The sequence below is a fragment of the Haemaphysalis longicornis genome, unplaced genomic scaffold, assembly GCF_048455015.1.
Source record: "Haemaphysalis longicornis isolate Haplotype H1 unplaced genomic scaffold, Haemaphysalis longicornis Haplotype H1 scaffold_11, whole genome shotgun sequence".
Classification (NCBI taxonomy): domain Eukaryota; kingdom Metazoa; phylum Arthropoda; class Arachnida; order Ixodida; family Ixodidae; genus Haemaphysalis; species Haemaphysalis longicornis.
The window spans coordinates 61,714,373-61,721,617 of record NW_027526214.1 but is presented as its reverse complement, the minus strand read 5'-3'; positions in this window follow the sequence as shown (position 1 = coordinate 61,721,617).

Below are 7,245 nucleotides of genomic sequence, written 5' to 3'. Positions count from 1 at the left end.
TAGTACTGAAATACCGGCTACTGTTTGTGATGCTATATGACACGCTCCAATGTTAGTGCTTATAACTTGTCACATGAGATTACTTCCACACATACACTGAAAGCAAAGTGCGCGCAATGATCCCCTCTAACATACGTGAACATATGAAAACAGTACGAACAGTGAGCATGCCTGTAAATCAATGTCAAATCAAAAAAAAGAGGATTTCAAACACACGGCATCAATCATGCATGCTTCCAACCGAAAGAAGGCACTAAGTAAATTACGCCACCTTGCAATGATAGTGTGCCGTACATGCTACCTCACGCTTATACACCAGTGCAAATTTGTGAAATTCCTCAAGCCTTCAAAAAAATTTAGATCATTTGTCAGGTACCACTCCTGCGGACCCCAATAGTTTTCTTGGTGAGCAGCATGCTATATATGCTTCTGCTGTTGTATCTAGTGATGTGTGTCTCGTTTCTTCTTAAAGTGCAAGTCTTCTTGACCGCCCGCAGAATTGAACCGCACGCCAAAATCTGAACTCCCGGAACGCACGCTCGGCTGCATGCGTACCCCACAGGGTTTGGTAATCTCACCGCTCTCCCTCAACCTCGTCATGATCGGGGTACTGAGGGCAGTGCGGGAGATGAGCGTACGACACACTATCTACGCGCATATTACCCTGTAGGCGAACGGTGGTACTGACGCCAGCATCGAGCAAGAGATAAAAGCGGTGATTGCTGCCATAGAGTATCGCCTTTACGGCACCACCATAGTGTTCTCGCCCTGAAAATTCGACCTGTTTTTCCGCATACCGCAAGGACTGGGAAAGAAACGATCAATCCCCGTGAGTGCGATTACTTCAAGATCATGACTGCTTTCAGGCTACTCATGCTTTAAGTTCCCAAGACCACGTTCCGGAGGCCCCTGTTATACAAGAGGGCCCAACTGAAGGGACCATCAGCAAGCCTGCCACCAAGGCAGTACACGCCATTCAGCTTATATAATGAGACTCGACGAGACGAGTGGCCATGCATGACAATGCCACCGGACAATTCGACAATTCCGCCTGCCCAGCCGGCACTTCATGTGCAGGAGGCCCCATCTTAAGGCAGATACAGACCGCGTCACTCGCCGCCTGGCAGTGCTTTACATGCTGACCCCAGCACACCATTCGAGTTTTGTGTGCAGTGTATGGGCAGTGGATCCGGCGGACCAATGGCACATCGTGTGGTACTTTGCCAGGTTCCTGATTGAAGCTACCTGCTGGACATTCCCGTCCGAACTGCCAAGTTCGGGGCAGTCAAAAGACAAGGCCACTCAACTATGGGAGGTGCAGCATCCCCGGTGTGCGCTAGAAAATAATAAGCCTCACGACCCGCCACTAGAGGGCGGAACAGGGGTAGTGCAGGATAGGTATATCAAGTCAAAGCTTGGCCAACCTTACGACGCCGGCATCTTATCAAAGTGTTTCTTATCCAATAAAGTGCGTTATAAATTTTGCTTCGGAATGATTTGCCAAAATTAAGATCCTGTTAGAGAAAACGTTTTATTTTTGTTGGGTGGCTGAATGGAAGAACGGACATGCAACAGGGCAAAACTTGTTTGTTTATGCAGCCTGAAAAAACATTAATGACAAAGGAGGCTGCTCACCTAAGCTATTCGATGTGGAGCTGTATTTCCCGGTATTTATTTTTCGAAATGTGCAATATTGCCTAAGCTGCCCTTATCTCAACAGGAAAATGTTTAAAAACAAAACTGTGAATATCCATAATAAATGCGCCCTAGTCTAACAATAATGCGTTGCACTGTTATGCACCAACCTCTATTTCCCTTGTAAGGCCGATTGAAAGAAGTGTTTTCCTAAATATCCCTAAAGAAATCTCTGCTTGGGAGTCTTTCTGCGACATGCAAAAATTCACAAGCTAAGAAAAGGAAGTTCATCTGCCTTTTTTTTAACAATTTCCTTCTTGCTCCGAACTGTTTATAACAATGTAGCAGGTATACCAGTCCTATATTTTTTACGTGGGAAATTGTTTCCGCTCTCTCTCACAAAATGATTGGAACATGGTTTGTATGTAGTATAATGCTCCTCTCTGCCAGTATAAACCACTCAGAAAAAATCTGGCAGTTTTAAATATTCGGTTTCTGTTAGAATGCGCTATCCTCTAACTAGATAATAAAGCCCGTTTTGCATTTACCAGTTGTGTGATGACCAAGCATTTTCCTCAGTAGGCAGTGAAGACTAAATATGTGATTTTGATTTCATCTTTTAGCTTTTCAATGTGGTGAGTGTTTTCAATAAAAGATACGTTTTTGTACCTGAGTTGCACTGTATTTCCAATGGTTGTAAAATATATTGCCTTAGGCACTATTTAAGCAATGGTAGTAACAACCTGAGTTAACCGTCATTATTTCTGCTTGAACTAAGCTCCAATTCGCAGCGTAACAATTGAGCACGCTTAACCCGAATCAGAACTGCGCCATCCCAAAAAAAAATTGGACAACAATTACGGGTAATGACGACATGGTTCCATCGTTAGTTGTTTTAACTTGCCGGGAATTGAAGTAATGCGTTTTTTCGTCGCGCCTCATCAACTTAGTAGCCTCTGTGTGCTTTACTTTTAAGTGCGAATGCACTTTATAAGCGACCCCAAACCATCCACCGCCGCCGGCGGCGGCGGCGGCGGCGGCGTCCGCAGTGCTCCTCTATATTTAAAAAAGAAACAGCATCCGGCGCCAGGTTTCGATCCGAGGACTTTGCGGCCGCAGCGCGACGCTCTACCGACCAAGCCACGGACGCGACGCTGATATCAGTGTTAGAGAAGCGCCTTATATCTTTAACGCATTCAAACTACGTCGTCAGCGGCGTGCGTTGGCGACTAAGCGGCGTTATAGCGGCTTGATAACTGCGTGGTGTACACGTGATACTACAAACCCGATGAAAGAGATGGAAGAGAAGGCGGCGAGGCAGTGGGCTGCGGGGGCCGTGCGCAAGCGCCGCAAGCGGGCCGACAACCGTGCATTCGCACTTTCACATTCTACCCCTCGGGGAAATGCGGGGGAATTTTTTTAAGTAAATCAGAGCACTCACGAGTTTTTACCAGGGTTCCTTTTGTGAGAGAAACCAAATGCAGCCGTGGTATATTCCTTATTGTTGTGTGAGGGCACTGTAAGATGGACCAAACAACATATCTGTATGCCGCAACTTCCAGGTAAGAAAGAAAAACTTTGCCTTTCCTTCACTGCAACTGCGCTACAGAGAATCCGCACACGTTAACTGCTCCACCATTTTGCATTTCATAATTTTTTTCAATTGCAGAATGCAAACTCAATGGCACAGTGCGCAGAAGAAATCACCAAGTGTTACAAAGTATACCGAACACAAGGAAGACAGTTGATACAGCCGACAACAACTCAGGATAGCCAAATATGCCAGCGCGGTGCGCCAGAATATAAATCCATCGTTATGCAACATAATAATTCCTCATTCCACGAATGACGATACACGGAAACATAATTTTGGCAATCTGTGTGCAACAAAACTTGCTTTCATTATCACAATAATTCAACATTGAATATTTAGGTGCACCACCTTTGTACCGATCGCTGCAGGGACCGTTTTGTTTATTTCTACCAGACAGAATTACGCAGGGCATTCGCATAATGTTCTTCAGCGTTCCACCTGCCGACCTTTTATACCCTGGCTCTTGCACTACCTTCATTATAGTGGTAAAGTCTGCTAGTTGCTTAGTTCACAAGGGTAGAAAGAATGGTGCCTGTTTGTAGCGACTTATCTGAAGTGGCTCCGTTGACTGTTGCTCGACTTCTCTGACGCTCGCACTTGCCCCCGTATGCTGGGTTTCAGACTGCGTATCCTTACACAAACTTCACCGATGCAGCGAAGAAGGAGGTTAGATTTTTGCGCTCCGACAATTGTGACATGAATTATGAGAACCGGCCACCGTGAATCTGGCCGTTCCAATGCCGTCGTGGGGACTATTGAGAACACTAGCTTGAGTAGTGCAGCAGAAAAATTACGTTAAACAGGCAGGAGGACGGTTCCAATCTACAAATTTTCTCTCTCTAGCTCACGTGCGGAACACCTGGTTCCTCCACCACCAAGAAAACATGAATCACTTGGCCCCCTTAGGTATCTCTTGCGGCAATTTTGTGACAACCCACAGGCTATGTCTTGTCTTGTGTCTCCTATGTCTGCGTAATTTTCGCTGGTTTTCCCTCGAGTAAATATGTACTAATTGTGCACCAAATATGGCACAGGTAGGGGCACTTGCTCAACAAAATCCTTTGCGTCGTAGTTTATTAATAGTATGGCTTTCTTCTGCAGGTTCAAAAGACAATTCTCAATTCTGAAAAGGTGTGCCTCACCCTAAGGTGGACGGCTTCATTCCCATTTTATGCTCATGCTTTTCACAAAACCAAGGCGTCATCTATGCCCAAACAGCTTTCCCACGACAAAGAAAAACACCGCAAGACGTTGGACAAAGTAAAAAACCACAAAACACATGCGCTCGACAACAACGAAGCATTTTTTGCAGGGTAGAGTGAACGCAGAAAATTTAAGTGCTTCAGATCAGAAACAAAAAAAAAATACGTGCGTTACAGAGTAGTCGGTTTCTCTTCTGGAAACGGAATTAGAATACTTATAAAGAATATTTGACGCTGTATCGCACGTGGGTGTCCAGGCTTTCAAATATTTCTTGTTGTGTATTTCGTCATTATATTTTTTCCTATAGATGTTCCTTCTGTAAACTTACAATGTGTGGTAGGTTTGTCTAGTCTTTCGCTGTTTTCTTCGTCGTACAATCCACCAACTGGTTTATGAGCAAATGCTTGGGCCTGCCTACGTTTCAAGCAGTTGCAGTCTTCTTTTACTGTAACCTCACCGTTTGTCAACTCGCCTTGATTAAAATATGGATATATGTACTCTGCCACAAAACTTCATGGGCGCGCATGTCGAATATTTTCACTCGCCTATGCGCCATCTTTCAACCTTCCTAAAACATCTTGCTAGCGTAATTCATTCCCAGAGGAGCTTGCGCTCATTACGTTTGTTCCACATGTGTTATCCGGCGTCCAACATCCTCGGCGATGTTTAACTCGGAGGCTGTATAAAAGCTTCTCTCCCAGAGCGAATTCCATAACTGGCGTCCTGTCACGAACATCTTGCCCTCATACTAACTAAACAGGTGACAGAGAAGTACTACGCGTGCTTGCGGCCCGGTAGTCTTCTTCGTCCTAAACACCACCCATGCTACTATTATAGAGATGTTCGGGGCCGTATTTCGTGCTTTTGGATACAACGCGAACAGGATGAACGCTGAAAGTACTCTACTGATGAATCGGATTAACGTTCTCTCTACCTAGGGTTGTCAGTGCAACCGGAATGTTTCCGCCTGTTGTCATGCTTTACCACATCGCTACTAGACCCATTACCCTGAAATGATTGCCCGTAACTACGTCAATCATCCTCGCTGTGTGGCGCTCACAGTCGCCAATTTGTATTGGCTTCCATGCCGCTGACTAGGCTTGAAAAATCCTGCGCCTGCAGAGTCTGGAAACAAAAGCGCATTACTAAGTAACAGAAAAAACACCACCGCACATGCTTCACACCTTCAATAAGTAAAAGCTCAAGCTGTGTGGGGCGATTCGCCCATGCATAACGGCAGCCAGTACGTTACGTCAGTTAGTTTACATAATATTCACTGTGCATTGCATGCACTACGCACTTACGAAATTATTTTGTGGTGGATGTGTTATCAACAACGTCAGCGAAACTGTCATGCCTACAGCCGGACTTTTACCTCACCAGAACTAGCATTAGCATTTTATTATTTGCGCCAGTGCACCTGTTTTCACTACCAAAGATTTCGTTCTGCGTCCCGGTGAAAAAACGCGTTTCCTGTGTCCTGAGACAATACTGCCGACGAGGATGTCCTTGCAAACAACATGGCAGTCATGAAAATGAGTCATAATAATACAATATCTAGTTAGCCTTTACAGTTGTCAGTCATAATCTCTGCAGTAATGATTCCTTAGAGCCAATTCAATTTATTAGGGCATTACTGTTTGCAGTATGTTCGCTGCATAGTCATTGCCGGTGATGTTGGCCCAAAAGAAAGAAAGTCGTTAGCTTTTGTAAGTAGTATGAACCACTTTAAAATAACTAGCAAATGTGTTTACCAAATGCACCAAATTTGTAGCGCTCTAGACACTTTCAACTGCACAGAATACGTCAAGAGCCACAATCTTTGGTGAGAATATTGCATTTTGTAAATAAACCCAAAAGACGACTACACGTAGAGAAAACACTGGATTGTGCGCCGTCCTGTGTTCTTTTTTACGTGTAGTCGGTTTTTCCGCCTATTCCAAAATGCATCGCCAACTAGCCCAGGTTTTAATTGTGTTAAGGTATCCCTAATTTTTATTAGAGAACCCGGCAAACAAAACCCAACTTTTGTTACGTCATATAGTCCGTACGAGTTCAGAGTTAAGCAATAAGGTGTTCGGAATGCTCAAACAGAATTGGCGCACGTCACTTACACCTGCGTTTGTTGCTTCAAATAGAACATTTTCTGCAATTAGAAGCTGAAACTACCTTTGTCCACTTTTGTTAAACAGCTTGAACAATTTGACGAAGGAACACCTTGCCTTCGCAACGATGGTTTCAGCACAATACCCGTGATTATAATTCCCTACTAACTGATTTATGTGTTTGGCGTCCTTGTCTATGAATTCCGAATAAGCCTCAACCCACATAAGATAACTGCGGTTCTCTGATTTCTGACCAACGCTATTATAAAGACTTCTTGGCTTTTTTCATCCAGGCTTCTTATTTTCCCAACTGCGTTAGTATTTTTCCAACAACCCCGTTGTGTATTAACAAACTATTTAGGCATGGAAACCATCTGTTCCTGTCTGAAGACTGTGGAACCGCTTTCAAAACTCGGACGCAATCTTTTAGACCTCTACTGTGTCCTCCTGTTTAGAGCAGTGCACACGGTCTATTATCCGTACTGTTGCAATGGCCAGACTCTTTATGGGGTTCTACTGCGTCCGAATTCCTATAAAAAGTAGAGGGATCACCTACCCAATCTGCACTTTGGGACCGGCTGAGAAAACCACAAGAAAGACAAAGAAATATTTCTCATTCTCTAAACTAATAAAATTTCGGACTTTTTAAAGTGTGTGCGGCACTTTGTATTTTATTTTCAATTTATTCTTTTATATTTTTTTCTATAT